The sequence below is a fragment of the Notamacropus eugenii genome, chromosome 1, assembly GCF_028372415.1.
Source record: "Notamacropus eugenii isolate mMacEug1 chromosome 1, mMacEug1.pri_v2, whole genome shotgun sequence".
NCBI classification, from domain to species: Eukaryota; Metazoa; Chordata; class Mammalia; order Diprotodontia; family Macropodidae; genus Notamacropus; species Notamacropus eugenii.
The window spans coordinates 624,176,244-624,200,778 of record NC_092872.1 but is presented as its reverse complement, the minus strand read 5'-3'; the positions used below and the strand labels follow the sequence as shown (position 1 = coordinate 624,200,778).

The 24,535-nt window shown below is 37.4% G+C and overlaps 1 pseudogene; it reads right to left on the bottom strand.

Moving 5' to 3' along the window:
* Positions 1-1,454: 1,454 nt before the first annotated feature.
* Positions 1,455-2,304, bottom strand: LOC140527983 (S-formylglutathione hydrolase pseudogene; annotated as a pseudogene).
* Positions 2,305-24,535: the final 22,231 nt, after the last annotated feature.

Below are 24,535 nucleotides of genomic sequence, written 5' to 3'. Positions count from 1 at the left end.
TTATCAAAGACACATGCATCAATTTTTTTCCATTATGATTGCTAACTATATTTCCCTCCATTCTATTTCCCACTTTGTGTATTCTATTCTCTCTCTCCTTTCAACTTGTCCCTCCTCAAAAGTGTTTTGTTTCTGACTACCTCCTCCCCCAATCCACCTTTCCATCTATAACCCCTTCCTTCTCTTATTCTCTTCCCTTCCTACTTTCCTGTAGGATAAGATAGATTCCTATATCCAATTAACTGTCTATATTATTCCCCCTTTCAGCCAATTCTGATGAGGAATTAAGGTTCACTCATTCTCTGTCACCTCCCTCATCTTCTCCACTGTAAAAGCTTTTTCTTGCCTCTTTTATGTGATATAATTTGCCCCATTCTACCCTTTTCTTTCCCTTTCTCACAGTGCATTCCTCTCTCAACCCTGAATTTGATTTGTTTTGTATATCATCACTTCATTTGTGATGAGCACAACTCACATCTGTGCCCTCTATGTATACTCCTTCTAACTACCCCAATAATGAGAAAGTTCTTGAGTATCATCTTTCCATATATGAATGTAAACAGTTTAACCTTATTAAGTCTCTTATGATTTTCCCAGCCTTTTTGCCTTCTTATATTTCTCTTGAGTCATATTTGAAAGACAAATTTTCCATTCAGCTTAGGTCTTTTCATCAAGAATGGTTAATTGGATGTCCATGTTTTTTCCCCTGAAGGATTATACTCAGTTTTATTGGGTAGGTGATTCTTAGTTGTAATTCTATTTCCTTTGCCCTCTAGAATATCATATTCCAAGTCTTCTGATTGTTAAATGTAGAAGCCAATAAATCTTGTGTTATTCTGATTGTGACTCCATGATACTTCAGTTGTTTCTTTCTGGCTACTTTTTCTCCTTGACCTGGAAGCTCTGCAATTTGGCTGTAATATTCCTGAGAGTTTTCATTTTGGGATCTCTTTCAGGAGGTGACCAGGTGATTCTTTCCATTTCTATTTTGCCCTCTGGTTCTAAAATATCAAGGTAGCTTTCCTTCATAATTTCCTTTTTTTCAATGCATAAAGTCTCTTTATTTAGCTACTTATATACACTTCCATAATTTAATTCTCTATGAACTGATACACCCAATGACCAACCACTTATTGTTATGTCTCCAAATACATCTAAATCACTGTATTCTTTATAGTCAACTGTAATCATTTACATATTCTGTGATCCTTTAAACTTAATTTTGCAAGGATTTCAAACTGCCCATAGATTATATGTCTACTATCAGAGTATCTATGAGGGAACAAAAAGGAATCTAATTGCTTGATTTTATATATTCATTCAGAAGGTGGCAAGCTTTTTATAAAAATTAGAAGCAAATGTTCACAGGCAGTAATTTTTCATGCATGATTCTTTTCAAAAGTTCAGTTTACATGATAACTTTTATAACTATGAGATTATTTGTATATACAGCTTTACGCATTCAAGTATTTTGCATGATGTCTGATGTGATCACTAACAAAAGTTGCTATGAAGTAGTAGTTATGATCATATCCCTCTTACAATTGAAAAACAACTGAAATTTTCCGTTCTGCACAGGCAGCTATAAAGTTGTCAGGAAGTAATTGCCCATCTTTAAGGAACTGGTCATCTTTGCCTTGATCAGCTAATATGTCCAATTGAGAATCTGGATAAGATTTCACAAGATAAGTAGCATCATACGCCTCCCACTTACTTTGATCTGGTCCTAAATATCCACTGAAGGCTTTTTTTCCCCAAGGACAGAGCATTGGATTGGATTGCAGATTGGAGAGAATGCTGACATAGATTTGTATTTTCCAGCATCCTTCAGAGCACAAATCAGAGCTCCATGGCCTCCCATAGAATGGCCAAAATTAGATATCTTTGGGTCAGTTGGAAAATTGGCATTTATCAGCTTGGCAGCTCATCTATTACATAAGAGTACATCCTATAGTTGGTTTTCCAAGGTTCTTCAGTGGCATTTACGTAAAAACCAGCACCAGTACCAAAGTCCCAGCTGCATCTTCTCCTTTTATATTACAGCCACATGGACTGGTATCTGGTGCAACAACAATGAGGCCATGCTCTGCTGCAGCTTGGTGATAACCAGCTTTTGTGATAAAATTTTGTTCCGTACAAGTTAAACCAGACAGCCAGTAAAGTGCAGGACATTTTTCAGTTTCTGCCTTTGATGGTAAGTAGATTCCAAATTTCATTTTATATTTTAGTTCCATACTGTCATGCTCATAAACGTTCTGAAACCCTTCTAAAGCACTTGTTGCTGGAAATCTGTTTCAAGGCCATGGTTTCTTTGCTATTCAGGTGCTATTTTCCCACTTACTGACAAAAGGTGACTAGTAGAAGGTGTATGATCCTAGGTCGAGGCAGGCAGGGGTAGAAATGGCCAGGGGTGGGGAGAGAGATGGAGGAAGGAGAGGGGCCAAAGCCGGCTCACCTACCCCACCCCCTCACTTCCCATCTTCTCTTCTGACCCTTCCCAGCTGCCTCTGGACCCTGTTCCATAATTTCTTAAAACATGATGTCTAGGTCTCTTTTGATCATGGTTTTCAGGTAGTCCAATAACTTTTGAATTATCTCTCCTGGATATATTTTCCAAGTCAGTTATTTTTCCAATGAGATATTTCACATTGTCTCTTCTTCACTCTTTCGGTTTTGTTTCATTGTTTCTTGACTTCTCATAAAGTCATTGGCTTCCATTTGCTAAGTTCTGATTTTTAAGGAATTATTATCTTCAGTGAGCTTTCGTATTTTCTTTTCCATTTGTCCAATTCTACATTTTAAGAAGTTTTTCTTTAGTAAATTTTTCTGCTTCTTTTTCCATTTGGCAAATTCTACTTTTCAATTCATTTTTCTCTTCATTATTTTTGTACCTCTTTTACCATTTTGCCTAGTCTATTTTTTAAGGTGTTACTTTCTTCAGTATTTTTTTGTGTCTCCTTTACCAAGCTGTTGACTCTTTTTTTATGACTTTCTTTCATCATTTTCACTTCTCTTCCCAACTTTTCTTCCATCTCTCATTTAATTTCCAAAATCCTTTTAAACCATTCCAAAACCATTTGGCTCTGAAAACTCACATTTTTCTTGGAGGTTTTGGATGTAGGAGGCTTGACTTCATCATCTTCTTCTGAATGTGTGTTTTGATATTCCTTGTCCCCATAGTAACTTTCTATGGTCAGAATATTTTTTTCTGTTATTTGCTCATTTTTTCCATTCAATTTCTTGACTTTTTACTGTGAAAATGATATTCTACTTTCATGGTAGAGGGAGCACTGTCCCAAGCTTCAAGGGTTTATGTAGCTGTTTTCAGAAATACTTCTAGGGACCTGGAAGTTTTCAATTCTTCCAAGGTGGTATGAACTAAGGAGAGGTGTGTTTACTCCTCTCTTGGCCGTGTTCTTGTCTGTAAGTGACCACAAATATTCTTTTCTGACCTGAAACTGTGACAAGGGTGTCAACTCTACTGTGACCTGCAAGTTTTGGTGTGCTAGTATAGCTCTTTGCCCTGAGAGTGTTACACAGGACTGTGACCTGGACACAAGTGTGGGCAAAGCAAGAGTCCTGCCTCAGTGCCAGCAAATAGACCCTGCAATTTCTTTCTGATCAGTTGTTTGACCCCCTTACAGTCTGTGCGCTGAGAGTTCCAGAAGCAGTCACTGTCACTGCAGATTCAGAGGTTCCCAAGGTCTGCTCCTAGTTTGCTGGGGCCCAGTTTGTTCTGGCATAGCCTATGCTGGATTGTGCTCCACTTTTCACCCCAGTGTGTCAGATCTTTCCTGCTGATCTTCTAAGTTGTCTTTGGCTAGAAAATTATTTCATTCTGTCATTTTGTGGGCTCTGTTGCTCTGGGAATTTGTATATGGCATTATTTAAAGGTGCTCAGAAGGGTTTTGGGGAGAGCTCAAGGGGGTTGCTGCCCTTTCTCTGCCATCTTGGCTCACTACTCCTGATTTACAGATGAAGAAACTGAAGGTCAGAGGAGCGAAGTGGCTTGCCCAGGGTCACACAGTTTATTAGTGTCAATATCTAAGTTTAAACTGGAATTTCTTCACTTTCAAGTTTAGTAGACTCTATATCAAAACCCTTTGCCTCTGAACATTCAGTTATCTTCAGAGAGGATAAATTCCAAGGAAAAGATTTCAATATATATAAGAAGGGAAGAACAGGTAAAACATTCAGGTACTGGAGATCTTATAAGAAATGAACATGCTCCAAATATGACAAGCATTACAGTTTGACTGAAACCCAATATAAAGGAGTTCTGTGAAGTAAGGCTGGAAATATGCACTGAGCCAAATTATGGAGAAACTTACATGCCAGACTAAGGAATTTGGATTGTATTAAGTAGGTCAAGGGGAGCCACTGAGAGCTTTGGAGCAACTGTATGACATGACAAAACCTGTGTTTTAGGAAGATCAATCTAGGATCAGTGTGAAAAAATTGATTAGAGGTAGAATTTCATAGAGGAGGAAACTGATTAGGAAATCCTGGCAATACACCAGGTCAGAGGTAACAAGGGTAAAGATTAGGGTGATGCCAATGGGATTGGTAAGGAGGGAAATTACAGAATAATTGCTGAGATTAAAATCAATGAGATTTATCATCTGATTAGATAGGTGAGAGTAGAAACAAGTAGGACCAAAGTTATAGACTCATTTCTAGCGAGGTATGAAGTTCAAGATATATATCTTATAGCAGTGACAGATTTGCTCTGATCCATGCACATTTTTTCATCTAAACCCCTCTTCTCCTTTCCTCCTCCCACCCTTATCCTCCATGTCTAATACTTATTTGCTGGACATCTGGTCAGGGTTAGAGATGAAAGTGATGGTCACAAAATAGAGCAAAGTTGTTGGCACAGCTGGAGACTGAACTACAGATCTTAACCTCATTAGCACCATGTCCTAACCAACTAATGAAGCTAATTTGCCACAGGTAGGAACAAGAAGAGAGAAGGGAAGAGGAGGCTAAGGGGGAGGAGAAGGAGGAGTCATTAGAATGAATTCATTGGGAGCATTTCTTCCCTGCCTATTTGAGAATACATGAAAAATTGCATGTGTCACACTGGAAATTCTATGATCAAAGTGTCATGTTTATTGTCACATGTACCTTACTCATAAACTTTTTTTCATACCTCATTGATAGATCATTAGACCATAAACTAAGAACCAGAAGGAACCTAAAAAAAAAATCTAGCCCAGTCCCTTCCTCTACAAATGAGGAAATAGCCTAAGAAAGGTTAAATATCTTGACAAGTCACATTGGTAGGAAGTACTTGACTGGAGCTCAGAGAATCTTCCAGTAGGATTGAAACTCTACAAAGGCAACAAGAATTACATTGTTTTTGTTGTTAAATCTTCACTGTCTTGGACAGAATCTTGTATTTTTTTTTCTTTTGGTACAGAACTGCAATTTCATTAGTGTAGGGAACTCACAGTGAGTGAAGCACACTTCCTCCATGCTAATTACAAACTGTTTTGTTATTTCTGTTCTTGTGGATTTATCTGGGGCCTCAGGGTTAAATGACTTATTAGAGTCATAGAACTGGGAGGGACCTTAAAGGACATCAAATCCTATCTGTCTTTTTACAAATTTGGAAACTGAGAACCAAAGTACAGAGATATTAAATGACTTGTCTGGGGTCATGCCATTAGTATTTGCAGTAGGATTTGAACTTGGACCTTCCTGACACCAAGACCAATTCACAATCTACTGTCAACAACCTCTGTATGTTCCCTGCCCAAGCAATGCACTTAATAAATATATTTGCTTTTGGATTTGGTGAATACAACAATGGACAGTTCAGGAATATCTTACCAGAAATGACTTAATTGGTATTCCCCAACTTTTTGTTAATCACTTCTTCCTCTTGCCCTAATCCATGGCTATAAGGTGTCCCCAGTTTCATTTTGTTTCATTTTTTTTTACTTTCATGTAAATAATTTGTATTTTTCATTTTTAACACAGTTCATATAACACAATTCCAACTTTTGGTCAAGTGATATTTCTTTTAAAACATTTACAAAATAGACCACAAATGGATTTTTTTTAACATTAACCAAGACACAAATAATAACTATGTATGCTAACTTCATAAGCCCTTGACCTCATTGTCTCCACACTATTACTAAGAATTAAAGGACCCTAACTTATTGTTGTTGGTCTAAAGTCCTAAGCCTAATAGTTTAATTTTAGACTTGACCTTGGATGTTCCCCTACCAACAATCTATAATTTAATAGATCTGGTATTAAGCTTACAAACCTTTTGACTATAGGAAATTGCCACTAAGAGTAGAGACATTGCAAAGCAGCAATATCTCCCCAACTTCAAGTCAGTTCCAGGCAAGAGTAGATTGTCAACTTGCATTCAGTGAGGATTAGAGTCTGCCAGGTGTCAGTGGAAAAATTAAGTCAGGAGAATTCTACCTCAACCCAGGCTGAACAGCCATTTTCTTACCCTTCCCATGAGATCATCTTTTTCAGTTCATACCAGCATCTCACAGGGTTACTGGCATCATGGATTGGAGGCTCAGACAGGCTTTGTTGCTATGCATACCTGGAGTTAGACTCAGAAGAACAGTCACTTAATAGTCCCATAGCATCTTAAAATAGCAACATCCAATAACCAGGTTTCAGATATGACTATAATTTCACATTGGCTAAGGAACATCTTTTGAGGCAAGTCTTAAGTGGCTTACATGCCTTTCTATACCTGTTCTAGTTCCTGCTTAAATAACAATCATAAAATCAAATTAACCATTAAAACCTTAACTTTTCCATCAATGCCAAATTTTACGCAGTTACCTGCCTCTAGGAGACAGACTAAAATATATTTCCCAGACTTAGTCTCAGCAATTAATTCAGTCAATTGTTTTAATACTAATTGATTTTACATCACTTTATAACATGTTCAAATTTTCTCCCCATCTCTCCCCTCCTCCCACCCCCTAATACCTTACATTCTGATTATCCTTTCCTTCAATGAGCCCTCCCTTCTAGAATACCCCACCCTTTCCTTATCCCCATCTTCTATTTTTTCTTGTAGGGCAAGATAAATATCTATACCTCATTACCTGTGTTTCTTATTTCCCGGTTATATGCAATAATAATTCTCAACATTTATTTCTAATACTTAGAATTCCACCTTCTTTCCCTCCCTCCCTCTCTACTCATCCCCACTGAGAAGGCAAGCAATTCAATATAGGCTATATACGTGTCATTTTGCAAAAGCCTTCCATAATAATCACGTTGTGTAATACTAACTATATTGTCCTCTGTCCTACTCTATTCCCTCTTATTTTTTTATTTCCTCATTTGACCTTGTCCCTTCCCAAAAGTGCTTATTTCTAGCTACTCCCTTCTCCCATTTGCCTTCCCTTCTATCAATCTCCTCACCCCACTTGTTGCCTCCTCCACTACTTTCCTGTAGTCTAAGATAGATTTTCATACCAAATTTAGTGAGCATGTGATTCCCTCCTCAAGCTATATGTGAAGAGAGTTGCTTCACCTTCCCTCTCTCCCCTTCTCCTTTTTCTCCTCCATTGAACAAGATTTTTCTTTATCTCTTTTATGAGTTATAGCCTGCCCCTTTCCATTTCTCCCTTTCTCCTCCCAGTATTTTCCTCCCTCACCCCTTAATTTTTATTTTATATCTTTTTTTGTGGATATCATCTCTTCTGATTCAACATAGCCTGTACTCTGTGTGTGTGTGAGAGGGTGTGTATAAAATCCCTCCACCTACCCAAATACTAAGAAAATGCTTAAGAGTTATAAATATTTTCTTTCCATGTAGGAATGTAAACAGTTCAGCTTTAGAAAGTCTTTTATGATTTCTCTTTCCTGTTTACCTTTTCAAGCTTCTCTTGATTCTTGTGTTTGAAAGTCAAATTTTCTGTATAGTTCTGGTCTTTTCAACATGAATGCTTAAAAGTCCTCTATATTACTGAATGACCGTTTATTCCCTTGGAAGTATTATACTCAGTTTTGCTGGGTAGGTGATACTTAGTTTTAATCACAGTTCCTGTGACTTCTGGAATATCCTATTCCAAGCCCTTTGATCCCTTAATGTCGAAGCTGCCAGATCCTGTGTTATCCTGATTGCATTTCCACAAAACTCGAATTGTTTCTTTCTAGCTACTTGTAATATTTTCTCCTTGATCTTGGAACTCTGAAATTTGGCCACACTATTCCTAGAAATTTCTCTTTTCAGGTCTCTTTCAGGAGGTGATTGGTAGATTCTTTTAATATTTATTTTGCCCTCTGGTTCTAGAATATCAGGACAGTTTTCCTTGATAATTTCATGGAAGATAATGTCTAGCCTCTTTTTTTTGATCGTGGCTTTCAGGTAGTCCCATAATTTTAAAATTGTCTCTCCTGGATCTATTTTCCAGGTCAGTTGTTTCTCCAATGAGATGTTTCACATATCTTCTATTTTTTCAAACTTTTGGTTTTGTTTTCTAACTGTTTGATTCATCTCATAGTCATTCATTTCCCTGAACTCAATTCTCTCTTTCAGAGAACTGTTTTGTTCAGTGAGCTATTGAACCTTCTCCTCCATTTGGCTAAGTCTGCTTTTAAAAGCCTCCTTCTCCTCATTGGTTTTTTCAACGTCTTTTTCTAGCTGAGTTAACCTCTTTTTAAAGGTGTTATTTTCCTCAGCATTTTTTTGATTCTCTTTTAGCAAGCTGCTAACTCTTTTCAAGTTCTTCTATTGCCTGAGCCAAGTTTAAGTTTACTTTGGAGGCCCTGGAGGCAGGGGTCTTAACTTCCTGTGACAGTAAGCCTTGTTCTTCCTCATCTGAAAGGATGGGAGGAGACACCTGTTCACCAAGAAAGTAACCTTCTATGGTCTTATTTTTTTTCCCTTTTTTGGGCATTTTCCCAGCCAGTTACTTGACCTCTAAATCCTTTGTCAAGAGATTAGACTCAGCTGCTTAGTTTCCCTGGGCTTTGGGTAGGGGTGGGGCCATCACTCAGGGCTAGGATTTAGATCAGTTGCTCCCTACTGCCAGAGGCTTTAAGCTGAGCTGTCTGAACAATGAATCCAGGTTGCTTCCCAGCCTCTGTAGCTGCCTACAGTTTGCTGTCACTGCCTCTGCCGTTGCCTGGGGCTATTGCTGGAGAAACCCTGCTCCCTCTCGCTCAGCTGGGAAAGCCTTCCCCCACTGACCTTTGGAGCTTTCTTTGTCACTTGTGGGTTGAGGTATTTGGGACCATCCCTGCTAGGAACTTTGTCCAGAGGTCTGTTCAGGTCCTTTTCCTCCCAGTGCCATGTGGCCAGGGCTGTGCTCTGCTCTGTTCAGCGTCCCATGAGACGGACCTTTCCTTTCATTAGAAACATCTTTTGCTCTGTTCTGTGGCTTCTGCTGCTCTAGACTTTGTTGAGAGCCTTTTTTACAGGTATTTTGTGGGCTGTAGGGGAAGGGCTAGAGTATATGCATTTTTCTACTCAGGCATCTTGGCTCTGCCCCCATTTTGTTTCATTTTTAAAGTGACTGTTTTCTTTCATGAGCTACTAGTTAGTACCATCAGGGTTTAGAATTCTTTATCATGGCTTGGTCACTTCCTTTTTTTTTTTTGTCTTTAAGTGTTTGGGTTCCATTTTAGATGAGTATGCCTAAGGTATCTAATGGATAAGCTACTGAGGTTCCAGATCCTCTGATCATCATCTTTGCAATGCTGTTGTTACTTCCAGTATTCTCTGTTTAAAATATAACCTATTAAAAATGACCTATAAGATCTGGAAGAGGCACAGAAAGATTATCTGGACTAACCCCCTAATTCCAAGCAAAAATAAGGTCATAAGGTCATCAAGCTATCAAGCAGAGAGGAGTTGATTTACCAATTCCAAAGAAACTTACTCTTGCTAATGGCCACCAAATTTCAATTCACCTTAGACTTGCTATCTCATTAACCCTCAAATCAACTACAATGAGGTAGGTACTACAAGTTGTAAGTATGTGTATATATGTGTGTTTATATGTAGAGGGCATATGTGTATATGTGTATATAGGTATGTATGTATGTATGTATATCTATCTATCTACATATATACATATTCATCGTATGGAGTCACACACATATACAATGAATATGTATATATGTAGGTATGTTTATATGTATGTATATATACATATATGTGTGTGTATAGAGATATGAGGGCTTAAATAACAATATAAATACTTATTACAATCATTACTACCAGTTACAAAGTTTAAAAAGGTTAGAGAGATATAGTTTCTGGGTAATATAATCATTTTATTAATAAAGTCAACAGATTATTAACCACGTGATAGTCATTTGGCCTTCTCTCCTAGACCAAAAGCAATCATGGGGCAGGGCTCACAGTTATATACCCTTCCAAACAGTAGGTGATCAATGGGGCTGAGAGTGGCCCTTGCACAGAAAAATTATCTCTGCTCAGACCACCCCCAGCCTTTGGCTATGGACAAAAGGATTTGTCTTCACTCAAGCTGGAATAGAATGCAATGGGCTTCCCTACACTAGATTAATAAATCCCTTGCACAATTGGGTGGGGTCTGACCAACATCAGGAGAGTCTCATTATCTCAATCTCATTATTAGTAATAAACTTCAAAAAAAAGGAACTTTTTAAAGTGAGGAATTTAGAAAAAGGAGAGAACCTCCGAATCTCCCCCAAGATACTGGCTATTAATAATCATTTTTCACACAGTCTTTACTTGACTAGCACTTTTAAAGATAGAAAGCAAGATATTTTGGAGTCATATTTAAACTAGATTTTTATGGGATATTTTGTGAATTGATATCTGGAAATATCTTTGAAGCCTTCTAATTCTCTCCTTTTTTCAGTTTTCCAGAATTGGAAAAATGCTATGATGTCCCTTTCGTGCCAACCCTCCCCATCTTCCCACCTCCAGAAAAGTGAAAACTATGGGAAATCCTAATGTTGGACTTGAAAGAGTTATGCTCTAAAGTGGGTCTCCAATTCTTTCATTTTAAAATGTAGCAAGAATTTAGTTCTGACTTGTGCTTTGAAAAATACTGAAAAAAACTAGCAATGAATTTAATCGGATTCAGGTAAAATTAAAGGTGGACCTTTATAGATCTGTTCTCTGAAAATAATATTGTTAATGATTTACTGCTGGTAAGATGTGCACCAATAGTGGTGATAGATTTGTACTCATTTACCAGTATTAATAGCAACAGCTCAAATTACCAAGATGTTTGAAATCTGCAAAGTGCTTTCCTTGCTATAATCTTTGAGTTAGCTAGAACAAGTATTATAATCCTCATTTTATAGACTAGGAAATTGAGATTCAGTAATCAATTAAGTAACTAAGTGATTAAGTGATAAGAATTAAGATATTCATCATTCACCAATGATGAAGCATTGTCTGAGAGTGAGCTGTGATACTTCCAATCTCTGTTCTCAAAGGACAAAATCCAGGCAAGGAAATGAAATTCTCATACAGCCATCAAAAATCAATCAATAAACTTCAAGTATTAACATAACAGGCAGTGACAAAACAAAAACAATAACAAAACAGTTGTTGTACTCTAGGAGCTTACATCTTTGGAAGAATAAAAGGGAGAGGTAGGAAAAGGAGAGCACATATACATATAAGTGCAAAAGACAAAGTAAATAATGAGATGACTCCAAGTAAGGAATGGGAGTATGTGGAAAGAAGGAAGTGAGGAAGGAAGGAAGGAAGGAAGGAAGGAAGGAAGGAAGGAAGGAAGGAAGGAAGGAAGGGAGGGAGGGAGGGAGGGAGGGAGGGAGGGAGGGAGGAAGGAAGGAAGGAAGGAAGGAAGGGAGGGAGGGAGGAAGAAAAGAGGAGGGGGAAGGGGGAGGAAGGGAGGGAAGGAGGAAAGGAGGTGGGGGATGGGAGGGGGAGAGAGGGGAGAAGGGAAACATTTATTAAGTGCCTACTATATGTAATCACTGTGCTAAACACTTAACAAATATCTCATTTGATCCTCACAAGAACATTCAGAAGTAGGTATTATTATTATCTCCCTTTCACAGTTGAAGGAATCAGACAGATAGAGGTTAAGTGACTTGTTCAAGGTTACACAGTACATGTCTGAGGCTAGATTTGCACTCTAGTCTTCCTGGCTCCAAGCGCAGTTCTCTAATCAACTGTGCCCCATCTTGTAGAAAGGGGTCTATGAGCTAGACTTAGAAGGAAGCAAGGAATTTGAAGAAGTGGTGGTGAGAAGGGAATGTATTGCAAGCATGGAAAACAAGTAATCCATGCTCTTTTACCTGGTTCTCTTGGTAACCAAGAGCACCAATTTATAAGTCAATGAGCCATAGTCTGAGGTATTATATACTCTAGCCATTGGGAGACCAAAGCTAATTGTCCTATACAAGAATTTATAACAAAACCATGGCTTCATTAGTCTAGCTCTGTATTTCTAGTTGAGGAAAGCCATCATAGATCAGCAATCAATGATACTTCCACAATATCCCCTATCAAGGTGGGTTGGTCCCAGTCAGTATCTGTACTCAACTAAGATGATTTGTGTGTTATTACTATGTTATTAGATTAAGGACAGATGAGATGGTATTACTGTACTTCTTCAAGACAACAGAAGGCACCAATAGGAAGACGTGAACTAAGACTACAGGAAACAGGAAATAGTATTTTTGGGGATTTGTACTTAGTTGTTCTTGTATACACTGATGTTTCTGATGTCACATGATGCTTTTTTTTTAAGTCAGAAATATTAAAGAATTTTGTACTCAGATCCAACCACTCATCAAATACCAGAGGGAAAATAGTTTTGGGGGCTTGGGGGTTTTAGGAGAGTTGCAGGAGTACAGCTTTGGAGTTTGGTAGAATTAATTGTGCAACTATTACATCTTGCTTGCTATAATCTTTGAGTTAGCTAGAACAAGTATTATAATCCGCAGTTCCTGAATTTGGAAACAGCATATAGTAGAGGAAAGAACACTGGTTCCATAGTCAGGGGGACTTAGTCCTGGTTCTGCTACTGTCTACCTGAGTGCCTTTGTACAGGTTCATTGTTCTGGGATTCAATTTATTTTCACTTGTACAATTGTTGAATGAATGAATTGAACTGGCTAATTTCTAAGGTCCCTTTTAGCTTTAACAGTCTATGCTTCTCTGAGGAACATTAAAAGGGCATTTGGTGGGGCAGGAGATGGGGATAGTTTCCTTCCAATATTTAAAGAGCTGGCATGTGGGAAAGGGATTAAGTTTCTTTTATTTAATCCCAGAGTAGAAAAATGGGTGGAAATTCTCTTTAAAGAGGCAAAGCTGAGCCCAATATAAATTAGATATGCCTAAGAGTGGAAGAGGCTGTTTCAGGAAGTGGATAAATTTCCCAGTGTTGGAAGCCTTCAAGAAGAGAGTAGGTGACCATTTGTCAGAGATGTTGTACTGGGAATTCCTGTTCAGACTTAATTAGATGACCTCTGAGATCCCTTCCAACTCTAAGATTCTAAGATCCTATGATTCATAACCTATTAAGTTCCATGGCCTCACACCAGTGGCCTATTCAACAAATCTGGGAACATACCATTTTACAAAAATCACCAGTGGTGAAATCCAAAGAATAGTAAGAAAGAGGAAATGATGAGAAAAAAACATGCCTTGCATCATAGTCTTTCCAAGTATTTAGACTTGGTCTGCCAGAGGAGCAACGCTAAGGTTGCTCCACATTGACTTCAGTTATTGGCTGATATGCTCCTGCATTAGCGTATGTAATAACGCCTTATTTCCATAGTGTACCTTTTGTAGAGAAACCTTAAAGCAGTTTAAAATGCATCATCTACTTCATCCTTTCAACAAATCCATGAAGAGAACAGTTGGGGGTAGATGTTATACTCTGCCTTTTATAGACACAGGACCTGAGGCACACAGCAAGTCACACAGCATGTCTAGAACAGAACTACAGATTTTAACTCATCAATCCTGAGAAACCCTTTAATGTTCCTTCCGGTAGCCTGCATTGCCTCTTATCCAACCCATTAGTTAATTTGTCCACTCAGTCTGTTAGAAAGTATTTCTCAAATACTCACAGAGTACAGAGAAATACCCTAAGAAGCTGGGGACCAATGTCAATGATTGTGTGCTCTAGTTATCTTCATGAGGCTTACAATCTAATAACAAGTAGGGAAATTAGATTTATTCTTGACATCTGGCCTTTCAGAAGAGGCAAGTAGAAGCCCTGCTAAGTCCCTTCCTTGCTCTGATAGTCTATACATATATATGTGTGTGTATTTACAGCAGAACTGTGGGAGACTCTGTTGGAAACACAAATGCTGAGCTGTGCACATTGGAACAGAACAAGAAGACAGGAGTGCAGGCCTAAGCCCATTAGCCATGTAACCTCTGAGTCTGTAGCCTCTAACCACTGAGAACAGAAGCATCATACCCAAATACATCAGCACTCAGAACAGAGAGCTTTGTCCAGAGAAAGTATAGCAACAACGTCTATCAGTTATGCAACTCAGAAGTCAAGGAGAAAGGGGCAGTATACTGGCCAAACCCACCAGACTGACAGTCATTTGGAGCAATTTAGGGTGAGGGTCTCTGCCATGAAATTTAGATGAGTAAAACTTCCCATATGTCTTCAAGGAGTCTGGAAACTCAGAGATAAGTGTCCTTCCTATGAAAGAAATCAATTTTGAGTTGGTGGCAAAGGTTGGACCTCAGAATTTTTTGTTTGTATATTTTTGTTTTTCCCCCTGGTATGGGAGTGGTTTAAGAGATTTACCTTATCCTGACATATAAGACCCTTCATCCATAATCTGGTTCCACCCTACCTTTCCAAGAATTTTTCACAATATTCTTCTCTACAATCCATCCAAATCAGGCTGTCAGTCATACTACCAATACATCATGTCATCTCTTTCTTCCACTACAGGATCCATCTATATATCCATTCCTCTTCCACTCTGCCTTTCAAAATCCTTCCTTTACCTCCCTTCAAGTCTCAGCTCAGGTGATACCCTTTCTTTAAAGCTTTCCCTGATCTCTACTCCTCCCTGCTTCCCTTGCTTTTCCCCACCAGCCACCACTCTCTAGCTATCTGTGATCTCTTCCTTCAGATTAACTCACAGTTCTTTTTCCCAGCCTGTCTTTGGATCAGACCCTTCACTGTTATGTAGCACTGTTATAGTATTGCCAAGGAGATCAAGATGTTGGAGCTGGTTGCCCATATGATCATAAATTATAGTTCTAGACCTAGAAAGAGTCTTAGAAGCTATCAATTCCAATTCTCATTTTACAGATGAGGAAACCAACTCACAGGAAAGTATCCTGCCCAAGGTCACATAGTTAGGATTTGAACTCAGATTGTCAGAGTCTAGAGTCAGTACTCTGAAAGTCTCCCAGGATACTCTCACTCTTCTATCCCCCTGGGGATTTTACCCTTAACCTGTGACTGCTGAGTCCTTAACTAGATTGACAAACTAGCTCCTCCCATGGTAAAGGATTATGTGGCAGCAAAAAAGCATCATATACTTCCAGTGCCAAGATGGCAGGGTGAGGAAGGAATCTCTGAAGCCCTCCAAAATTCCCCTCCAAAAAACTAGAAAACTGCCTCAGAATAGATCTAGGAGTAGAGAAGCTGCAGCTTACCAGCAGGGTGGGAGGGGAACAAGGTCCAAGAGCAACAGCAGCTAGCCTTACATCAGAGTGCCTGCAGTAAGGCTCCAAGTCTACGGAAATCTAGCAGCTATGCCTACCCTCCTGCTAACCAGCAATCCCCTTAGGCAAGTGAGCAGTCTGTGCAGAGCAGCAAGGCCCTACTCCAGTAACCCCACATCAGCATAAGCCACCAACATGGTCTTCAACCCATTGCTAACCAACAGTGAAGCCCTACCCCAAGGCTAGCCAGTAGTGATCCCATGTACTAGGGGCTTACCAGCACAGAGATCCTGTTTCCATAGCAACCCAGAAGCAGGGCCCCACCCCTGGGGCTGACCAGCAACAAGATCCCTCCTTCAGGACTAGCTACCAGAAAGACTGTTACCACAGCAACCCAGCTTCAAGACCCCAGCAAGGACAGGTCAGCTGCTAAACCCCACACCCAGGTACCCCAGTACAAGCCAGAAAGGATGCCTACCCTTCAGTGAAAGGAAGTAGTTAAGGTCTGAAGCCCAGTGAAAGCCAGAAGTAAGACCCAGAGTCCTAGCACAAAAAGCTTGGGACAGTGTAGGAACAGAGGCCAACTCTCATATAAAAACTCCAATTCACTAAAAAGGTAGAAAGTGAACAAAAAAAGAAAAAGAACTTAACTATAGAAAGTTACTATGGTGATAGGGAGGATCAAGGCAAAAACTTTAAAAAGGACAATAGTTTCAAAATTGCTACATATGCAGCCTGAATGAAAAATGTAATTTGGCCTTAGTCACAAAAAAAAATTCTGGAAGAACTAAAAAAGGATTTTAAAATACAAATTAGAGAAGTAAAAGAAAAAAAACTGGGAAAAGAAATGAGAGTGATACAAGAAACTCATGGGGAAAAAAGAGTCAATAACTTGGGGAAATATATACAAAAATTTGCCAAGGAAAATATCTACCTAAAAAGTAGAATTGACCACATGGAAAAGGAAGTACAAAAGCTCACTGAAGAAAATAATTCCTTAAAAATTAGAACTGAACAAGTGGAAACTAATGACTCTATGAGATATTAAGATACAATAAAACAAAATTTTAAAAGGTAAAAAAATAAAATAGAAGAAAATGTGAAATTTTTCATTGGAAAAACAACTAACCTCAAAAATAGATCCAGGAGAGAAAATATAAGCATTATTAGACTATCCAAAAACCATGATTTTTAAAAAAAATGCCTGGACAACACCTTTCAAAAATTTATAAAAGAAAACTCCCCTGATATACTAGAACCAGAAGACAAAATAGAAATGTAAAGAATCCACCAATAGCTGTCTGAAAGAGATCTCAAAATGTAAACTCCCAGGAATACCATAGCCAAATTCCAGGACTCACAGATCAAGGAGAAAGTATTGCCAGCATTCAAAAAGAAAAAAAAAATATCATATCAAGGAGCTACAGTCAGAACTACATAAGATTTAGCAGCTTCCACATTAAAGAATCAGAGGACTTGGAATATGATATAGCAGAAGGCAAAGGAGTTAGGATTATAACCAAGAATCACCTACCCAGCAAAACTGAATATAATCTTTCAGGGGGAAAAATGATATTTAATGGAATAAGGGACTTTCAAGAATTTCTAATTAAATTAAAAGACCAGTGCTGAATAAAAAAAAAAAATGACTTCCAAATGCAAGACTCAAGGGAAACACTAAAAGGTAAAAAAGAAACAAGAAAGAGAAAACATAAGAAATTCAATAAGGTTAAATTGTTTATATTTCTGTATGGTAAGATAATATTGGTTAACTCTTAACAACTTTATTATTATAAGAACAATTTGAAGATATGTAGAATATGAAGAATATGCAGACAGAGAGTATGGATATAAGGTGACTTTGATGGGATGATACCCCAATAAACAAAGGGGTAAGAAAGAAAATTTTGCTGGAAGAAGAAAGGGGGAGATTAAATAGGGTAAATTATTCCATGTGAAAGAGGCATGTCTTTGACATGTGAAATTATCCCATGTGAAATAGGGTAAATTATCCCATGTGAAAAAGATATTATAAAGAAAGGGAAGATGGAAGGTGGTGGTGATCAAAGCTTCAAACTTACTCTCATCACAATGGCTCAAAGATGGAATAACATACACACTCAGTTGGATATAAAAAATCTGTCTTACCATATAAGGAAGTAAAAAGGAATGGGGATCATAGAAGGGGGAGGGGGAGACTGATGAAAAGGTGGGTATATTGGGCAAGATGGTGATAAGAACTAGAACACTTGTGAGGAGGGGAAGGTTGGGGGAAAGGTGGGAGATATAAACAATGAAAAATTGCATGGAGGGAAATACATAGTTAGTAATCATAAAGGTAAATCTGAATGGAATGAATTCACCTATAAAATGGAAGCAGATAACAGAACAGATTAAAAATCAGAATCCTATAATATGTTGTTTACAAGAAACACATTTGAAACAGAGAGATTCACACAGAGTAAAGGTAAGGGCTTGGGCAGAATCTAATATGCTTCAGTTGAAGCAAAGAACACAGGGATAACAATCATAATCTCAGACAAAGTACAAGTAAAAACTCTAACTAAAAGAGATATAGAAGAAAGGTATATCTTGCTGAAAGGTACCATAGATAATGAACTCATACCAATACTAAACATATATAGACTAAATGGTATAGCATCTAAATTTCTGGAGAATTCAAATGAGTTACAGGAGGAAAAAGAAAAAGAAAGAAAGAAAGAAAGAAAGAAAGAAAGAAAGAAAGAAAGAAAGAAAGAAAGAAAGGAAGGAAGGAAGGAAGGAAGGAAGGAAGGAAGGAAGGAAGGAAGGAAGGAAGGAAGAAGGAAGGAAGGAAGGAAGGAAGGAAGGAAGGAAGGAAGAAAGAAAGAAAGGGAAGGAAGGAAGGAAGAAAAGGAAGGAAGGAAGGAAGGAAGGAAGGAAGGAAGGAAGGAAGGAAGGAAGGAAGGAAGGAAGGAAGGAAGGAAGGAAGAAAGAAAGAAAGGGAAGGAAGGAAGGAAGAAAAGGAAGGAAGGAAGGAAGGAAGGAAGGAAGGAAGGAAGGAAGGAAGGAAGGAAGGAAGGAAGGAAGGAAGGAAGGAAGAAAGGAAGGAAGGAAGGAAGGAAGGAAGGAAGGAAGGAAGGAAGGAAGGAAGGAAGGAAGGAAGGAAGGAAGGGAGGGAGGGAGGAAGAAAGAAAAACTATACTATTGGGGATCTCAACTTTCCCCTATCAGAACTAGATAAATCTAACCACAAAACAAAGAAGAATTTAAGGAGGTGAATAAAATTCTGGAAAAGTTGGATATGAGGAATCTCTGGGGAACACAATGAGAATGGGAAAAAATATACCTTTTTCTCAGCAGTACATGGAACCTTTACACATACACACACACGCACACACACACACACACACACACACGACCATATATTAAGACAAAAAATCTTCACTCTTACAATGCAGAAAAGCAGAAATAGTAAATTCATCCTTTTCAGATCATAATGCAATAAAAATTACATTCAATAATAAACAGTGTAAAGAGAGACTGAAATTAACTGGAAATTAAATATCAAATTCTATAAAACAAGTGGGTCAAAGAACAAATTATAGAAACAATTGATAATTTCTTTAAAGAAAATGACGATAATGAGGACATATCAAAATATATGGGATGCAGCCAAAGGAGTATTTACAGAAAAATTTGTATTTTTAATTGCTACATCAATAAGATAGGGGAAAAGCAGATCAATGAATTACAACTAAAAAAATTAGAAAATGAACAAATTTTAAACTCCCCAATTAAACACCAAATTGGAAATCATGAAACTCAAAGGAGAGATTAATAAAACTGAAAGTAAGAAAACCATTGAACTAGTAAACAAAACTAGAAGCTGGTTTTATAAAAGAAAACAATAAAACATATGAAACATTTATTAATTTGATTTGAAAAGGGAAAGGAGAAAAACAAATTACTAGTATCAAAAATGAAAGGGGTGAATTCACCACCAAAGAAGAGGAAATCATGACAATTGTTAGAAACTATTTCATTCAATTATATGCCAATAAATTTGACAATCTAAATGAAATGGATGGGTATCTACAAGAACATAAATTACCCAGATTTTCAAAAGAGAAATAAAATGCTTAATTCAATCTTAGGGGAAAAAATTGAACAAGCCATCATTGAAGTTCCTAAGAAAAAATCCCCAGGACCAGATGGCTTTGAATTCTACCAAACATTTAAAGAACATTTAATCCCAATGCTACATAAACTATTTGGAAAAATAGGTGATGAAAGAGTCTTACTAAATTTCTTTTACAACACAAATATAGGGCTGATACTCACACCTGGAAGAGCCAAAACAAAGAAAATTATAGACCAATTTCCCTAATGAACATTGTTGAAAAAATTTAAATAAAATCCAAGAAAGATTATAGCAATATATCACAAGGATTATATACAATGACCAGGTGGAATTTATACTAGGAATACAGAACTGGTTCAATATTAGGAAAACTCTCAGTATAATTAAGCATGTCAGTAACAAAACTGCCAGAAATAATATGATTATCTCAATAGATGAAGAAAAAAGTCTTTGAAAAAATATGACACCCATCGTATTCAAAGCACTAGCAAGCAGACAAATGATGTTTACTTCAAAATAGTAAGTAAAATTTATCTAAAACTATCAGCAAGCATTATCTGTAATGAGGATAGGCTAGAAGTCTTCTTGATACCATCAGGGGTAAAGCAGGGATACCCATTAGCACCTCTTTTATTTAATATTGTACTAGAAATGTTAACTATAGAAATAAGAGAAGAAAAAGAAATTAATGGAATTGGAATGGTCAAGAAGGAAACAAAATTATTAGTCTTTGCAAATGACATGTTGTTATACCTATAGGATCAACTAAAAAAAACTCTTGGAAAGTATTAACAACTTTAGCAAAGTTTCTGGATACAAAATAAACTCACATAAATAATCATCATTTCTAAACATTACTAACAAAGCCTAGCAGCAAAAGACAGAAAGATAAATTCCATTTAAAATAACTGTAGACAATATAAAATATTTTGGAATCCAAATATTTGACCAAGATAAGCCAAAGAACTACATGATCAGAACTATAAAACACTTTGCACACAAATAAAGTCAGATCTAAAGAATGGGAAAAATATTAATAGCTCATGGATAGGGTAAGCCAATATAATAAAAATGACAATTCTACCTAAATTAATTTGTTTTTTGGTGCCATCCCAATCAAACTATCAAAAATTATCTTAAGAGCTAAGAAAAAATAATAACAAAGTTCATCTGGAAGAACAAAGGCTCAAGATTATCAAGGGAATCAATGAAAAATTCTATACTAGAACTTAAATTGCATTATAAAGAGGCAATTATCAAAACAATCTGGTACTGGCTGAGAAATAGAGTAATGGATCAGTAGAATAGATTAGGTACTAACTATATTAGAGTAAATGACCATAGTAATCTAGTATATGATAAACACAAAGATCCAGAAACAGAAACTTTTGAAACAGAAACTCATTATTTGACAAAAACTTCTGGAAAAAATGGAAAACGTTATGGCAGAAATTAGGTATAGGCTAGCATCTCACTCTGTATACCAAGAGAAGTTCAAAATGGGTATATGATTTACACATAAAGGGTGATACCATAAGCTAATTAAGAAAGCATGGAATAGTTTATCTGTAGATTTATGGATAAGGGAAGAATTTAAGGCCAAAAAAGATATAGAGAGCATTACAAAATGTAAAATAGATCATTATGATTATATAAAACTAAAACAGTTTTGCACAAATGAAACCAATGCAACCAAAATAATAAGGAAAACAAAAAACTGGGAGAAATCTTTTGCAACAAGTATTTCTGATAAAGGCCTCATTTATGAATTATATAAAGAACTGATTTGGGCAGCTAGGTGGTGCAGTGGATAGAGCACTAGTACAGGAGTCAGAAGGACCTGAGTTCAAATATCACCTCAGATACTTGACAATCACTAGCTGTGTGACCTTGGGCAAGTCAGTTAACTCCAATTGCCTCATCTTTGGTCATCTCCAGTCATCCTAATGAATATCTTGTCACTGGATTCAGATGGCTCTGGAGGAGAAGTGAAGCTGGTGACCTATACAACTCTCCCTCACTCAAAACAAAGTCAAGTGCAAGTCATGTCATCATTTCTCTGATGGCATGGTCTTTTTCAACAACAAAGGACACACACACACAAAGAACTGAGTTCAATTTATAAAAATACAAGTCATTCCTCAATTGATAAATGGTCAAAGGGTATGAAAAGGTAGTTTTCAGACAAACAAAACAAGTTATCTATAACCATAAAAATACTTTAAATCACTATTATCAGATAAAAATGTACATTAAAACAATTCTGAGGTACTATCTCACACCTATCAGATTGGCTAATACAAGAAAAAAGAAAAATTTTGGCTGTCAGGGGATATGTGGGGAAACTAGGATACTAATGCATTATTGGTGGAGTTGTGAACTGATCCAACTATTCTGGAGAGCAATTGGGAACTATGCTCAAAGGAGTATAAAACTGTGCTACTCTTTGATCCAGCAATACCACTGTTAGGTCTATATCCCAAAGATATCCAAATAAAAATGGAAAAGGACCTATTTGTACAAAAATATTTATAACAGCTCTTTATTTAGTGGCTAAGAATTTGAAATCAAAGGAATGCCCATCAATTGAGGAATGGCTAAACAAGATATTGTATAGGGTTGTAAGTGAATATTATTGTATTATAAGAAATGACAAGCAGGATGATTTCAGAAAAATCTGGAAAGAATTACATGAACTGATGCATAGTGAAGTGAACAGAACCAGGAGAACACTGTACACAGTAACAGCAATATTGTTCCATGAAGTGAATGACTTAGCTATTCTTAGTAATACTATCTGACTCTAGAGAAAGAACTGATATTAATTGAATACTAACTGAATCATGCTATTTTTCACTTCTTTCATGTTTATTCTTTTATTTGAGTCTGCTTGTACAAAATGACTAATATGGAAATATTTTACATAACTGTTCATGTGCAACCTATATCTGTTTGCTTACCATCTCAGGGCAGGCTGAGGAGTGGGAGGGATAAAAGTTGGGACTCAAAATTTTAATTAAAAAAGTTAAAAATAGATATAGGTTAAAAAAGATAGTATTATGAAACAGAAGCTTAGAAAAGCCAAGCTGAATGGGAGAAAAGAAGCTAGGAGTGGCAGGGGTAGGGGGGGGTAGCAAATAACTGCCATGAGTTATTTGTTCTGAACTCCTAATGTCAAGATAGTATTATTACAGCATGAGTCAGAGACATACAGCAGGTGCTCCCTTCCTAGAACCAGTCAGGACTCCCAAGACTAGACTAGTGGTCATTCAATCCCCTCCTTCCCTTTTATTCCTCTTTGTCTTAGAAGACACCTTTCTGTTCATTATTCTAGAGTACTGAAGACATTTTGATATCATAAAATTTTACTTAACATATTACTTATCTTTTCTCTTGCCAGAAATTGTGATAAAAACTGCTGACCACTGAATAAAAATGCAGTGGAAAAGGAACATTTGATGAAGCTTAGGTGGAGAAAAAATTTTAAACTTGGATGTTTTGCAAAACACTATTTCTGACAGGGAATTTGGGGCTGAGAAGAAAATTATTGATTCGTTTTTACAATTTCTCAGAGCAAAGAGAGATTCCTTATCCTAGACTCCTAGGCAGTGAGTGAGTCATCTTTCCTGGACTTGATTGGAGGGAAAAATTCCTTCCCAGAAGGGAGGAGATGAAGGAGTGGCTAGATACCATGCTTCAAAGAAAGAGTAGCCCCCACACATAAATTTTAGGGGGTAAATAAGAATAACTGATAAGTTCCGTTCACCAGGTTAGCATCATACCACCACTAGACTTAACAATGGTGTATGTTACACCACCATCACCACCACCCCAGGATGCAACTTCTTTAATCTTCTCTTTTTTGTTTTTGTTCTTATATTCTAAGCACGTAGCACAGTGCCTTATAGATGGGCATAGGGACTAATCTTATTATTTCATTCATATAAAAAACTCCCAGGTGAGGAAATTTCATCCATCAATCCAAGACAACACTTTCTCAGCAAATTATATTCTTAGAGTTACCTAGAGCACAAAGAGGTGAAGTGACTTGCCCAAGGTCACACATCCAGTGTGTATTAGAGGTGGCTCTTGAACCCAGATTTTCATGACTCTGAAGACTACTGTCTATCCATAATGACATGCTGCCTCTTATATTTTTGCACAGAGTAGGCACTTAGTATTTGTTTAATTGAGTGGAATATGATGTCTAGGGTCAGAAATCCTACAATTTTAATTGATTTCCTATTAGAATGAAATATTTTCTACTTTTCTCCCTTCATTTGTCTTTCCTGGATAATTTGCTCAGATCTAGCTTCCTGCAAATCTCTCTTCTTTCCCTCCAGCATATCTCATCCTCTCCCCATCAGTTCAGCCTGTCTGCTCAGCACTAAGCTCATAGGACTACTTTTTCTACCCTGGAGGCCCTCATTAGGGAGTGTGGGGGAGATGAGGCACAGCCTCAAGATCCTAGACCTTATCACTGGAGTGAAAACTGGGGAGAGAAGGAGCCTTCCCACCATGCCTCTCTACCTTCCTGGGCTTTTCCCCCAACCCCTTTCCCAGAGGCTATTTCTTCCAGTATCATAAACTCTCCTGTGAAGAAGAAAATGCAAGAATCAGTCCCACCTCAAAGATGGAGAAATGTATGACTTACAGTCTATCTTCACCCCCACCCCATCCCACTCCTGGCCCAATCTCCTCTGCTCAGCATACCCTTTCTCCAGGCTTGCTCAATTGAAGTCTCTTAGTAGTCACATTGCTTCGCCACAGCACATCTAGAGCAAAACTCAAAT